At 42.7% G+C, this 2,833-nt stretch overlaps 1 pseudogene across 1 annotated transcript; it reads right to left on the bottom strand.

Annotated features, from left to right (window-relative positions):
• Positions 1-530: 530 nt before the first annotated feature.
• On the bottom strand, positions 531-1,698 carry LOC110743476 (annotated as a pseudogene). Its single transcript, XR_004183737.1, has one exon. The product of XR_004183737.1 is annotated as a non-histone chromosomal protein HMG-17 pseudogene (transcript).
• Between the last annotated feature and the right edge of the window lie 1,135 nt (positions 1,699-2,833).

Genomic DNA, 2,833 nt, shown 5'->3' with positions numbered 1-2,833 from the left:
TGATTTTTCTAATCTGAAATATTAAACAGTGGGATCTCTTTCCATGGTTAAAGGGTATTGTCTATGATTCTGGAGAGGAAAGAATTTGACCAGAGTTTGTAAATGATTTAATGATTAGGAAATACTTCCTACCAAGACTTAGGAATTAATATTATTTGAATTTATATTATTTAGTCTGGAGGGGGAAAAGGAATGAAGAGTACCTTTATAATGTTTTTAAAATATAAGAAAATTTGTTGACCAGCTACTCTCAATTTCACCTGAAAATAGAGGAAAAATAAGGAATGAATTTCAAAACACCATGGGGAATGTAAGACTGACTTTTCTGCTACTATAGATAGTGGTTCTCAAATTTTAATGTGCATTTTAAAGAACTCCCAGGAGCTTCTTTAAGATGCAGGTTCCTGGCCTCTAAACTTAGCAGTTCTGACCTGGTGGTTCTGGGGTGGAGCCTATGAATCTGTATTTTAATTTTTTTTTTCCCAAGCCAAACTGTATCGAGCTTTATTAAAGACACTTTCCGTAAACAATCATGGCATTTCAGGCAGGATACGGGCAGACAGTCGTTGACAGTATACAACAACTTTCAAACTCCCTTCTTCAATGGACTACCAAAAATCAGAAAACCACTATTAAAACTTAACGAAGTCTTCATCTGATGCTCTGAACAGGAAAAGTTTAGAGTGAGGGTTGACATTTCACATGTAGCATGTTGTTTAACAACTTTTCACAAGCCAACCCTGACTTTCAGGAAGTGAAATGAAAATGGCAGAATTTATCTGAAGATCCATAATCTAGAAACGGAACCACTGCTGTTTTGACAGGTGCCATCTCAGTGGCATCACTGGAAAGTCCAGATTGCCTAACACACTGGTAACCAATGACTGGGGGTCAGGTCCCAACAGATGTCTGGGCTTAAGGGAGTTAAGTCTATGCTGAAGGAGGGAAAGGGAGAAGAGGACATAAAAATGAATTTGTTTTTCCATACCACAAGGCTTTTGTGCCAAGGTGGCCATGTGTGTTAAAGTCAAGGAATCCCTCCTCCTGGGAGCCAAGAGGAAGTCTCTCGAAACTAGAAGGGAAAGGTGTTTTCCCCACATCACTCCAGCTTCAGCGACATTCTGTTAGTGACATATGTCCCTTCCCCCAAAAACAACAATGAAGTGTTCTGTCTGCTAACAACACAGCTTAAAAAAAACAAAAGTAAAGCAAAATTCTGCATTTTTATAAAACTTGATAAAAAATAGTATTTCAAACTGTACAGTCACCAGAAGTACACAGTCATCCAAAATGCATACACTTCACTTGGCATCTCCAGCACCTTCAGCTTTCTGTGCCTGGTCTGTTTTGGCATCTCCATTTTCTGCAGGGTTAGTCCCCTCCTTGCCAGCATCAGCTTTTCCCTTTTTCCCTTTGGGTACCTTCTCTTCCTTCTTTGCAGGGGCCTTTTTAGGCTTGGCCTCTGGCTTTGGAGGAGCAGGTTTAGCAGACAACCTCGCGGATCTTCTCTGTGGTTCATCCTTCACCTTGGCTTTATCTCCTTTAGCATCCCCTTCAGCCTTTCTCTTGGGCATGATGGTGGCAGCAACAACGGCGGGACATAGGCGCTGGGCGCGGGATGCAGCGGCGTATGGGCTTTGGTCGGTCCAGGGGCCGGTCTCGCCTCTTCTTTTTCACACTGCTCATGTATGTTAACTTTAATTTAATTAATTAATTTATTTGTTTATTATTTATTTATTTTGGAGACACAGTCTTGCTCTCTTGCCCAGGCTGGATTGCAGTGGCATGATCGTGGCTCACTGCAACCTCTGCCTCCCAGGTTGAAGTGATTCTCCTGCCTCAGCCTCCCGGGTAGCTGGGATTACAGGTGTGAGCCACTGTGCCCGGCCTGAATCTGTATGGAGTGCAGTGGTGCTGTCTCAGCTCACTGCAACCTCCGCCTCCCGGGTTCAAGCGATTCTCCTGCCTCAGCCTTCTAAGTAGCTGGGATTACAGGCCCCCACCACTATGCCCAGCTAATTTTTTTTTGTATTTTTAGTAAAGATGGGGTTTTACCATGTTGGCCAGGCTGGTCTTGAACTCCTGACCTTGTGATTCTCCCGCCTTAGCCTCCCAAAGTGCTGGGATTACAGGCATGAACCACCATGCCCAGCCCTGAATCTGTATTTTTAATAAGCCCCTAATCCCCCAAGTTGAAATAAGGTGGATTGCCCTTAAATCATACTTTGAGAACTGCTGGGGTGGATGGCTGAATAGAATGAATTCTTAGGGAATTCACTGAGCTTTTCTTCTCTAGAACACTTTATAAAGTTATTTTTGTTTTATTTTATTTCACTTAAATACAGGAAAGCTTATCATTTGTTTAGGAGGTTGTACTAAGTTGAATAGTATCCCTCCAAAATTCATGCTCTTTCCAGAAATTCAGAATGTGACCTTATTTGAAAATAGAATCATTGCAGACATAATTGGTTAAGATGAGATCATATGGGGGTAGGAGAGGCCCTTAATCCAAGGTGATTGGTGTCCATATAAGAAGAGGATGGGAGACACAGGGAGAATGCCATGTGGCAATGGAGGCAAAGATTGGAGTGTGATGCATCTATAGGCCATAGTATGCCAGGGATTGCTGGCAAACCACCAAGACATGGGAGGATCCTCCCCTAGAGCCTCCAGATAAGGCATGACCTTGCTGACACTTGATTTCAGCCCTCCAGCCATCAGAACCATGAGAGAACATATTCCTATTCTTTGAACCCACACATTTGTGGTGTTTTGTCACAGCAGCCCTAGGAAACAAACATAGGGAGTTTGAATATAATCCTGCCACTAGGCA

Source organism: Papio anubis, chromosome 5, assembly GCF_008728515.1.
Source record: "Papio anubis isolate 15944 chromosome 5, Panubis1.0, whole genome shotgun sequence".
Lineage (NCBI taxonomy): Eukaryota > Metazoa > Chordata > Mammalia > Primates > Cercopithecidae > Papio > Papio anubis.
The sequence above is the reverse complement of the archived record's forward strand: the minus strand, read 5'-3'. Positions and strand labels throughout refer to the sequence as shown.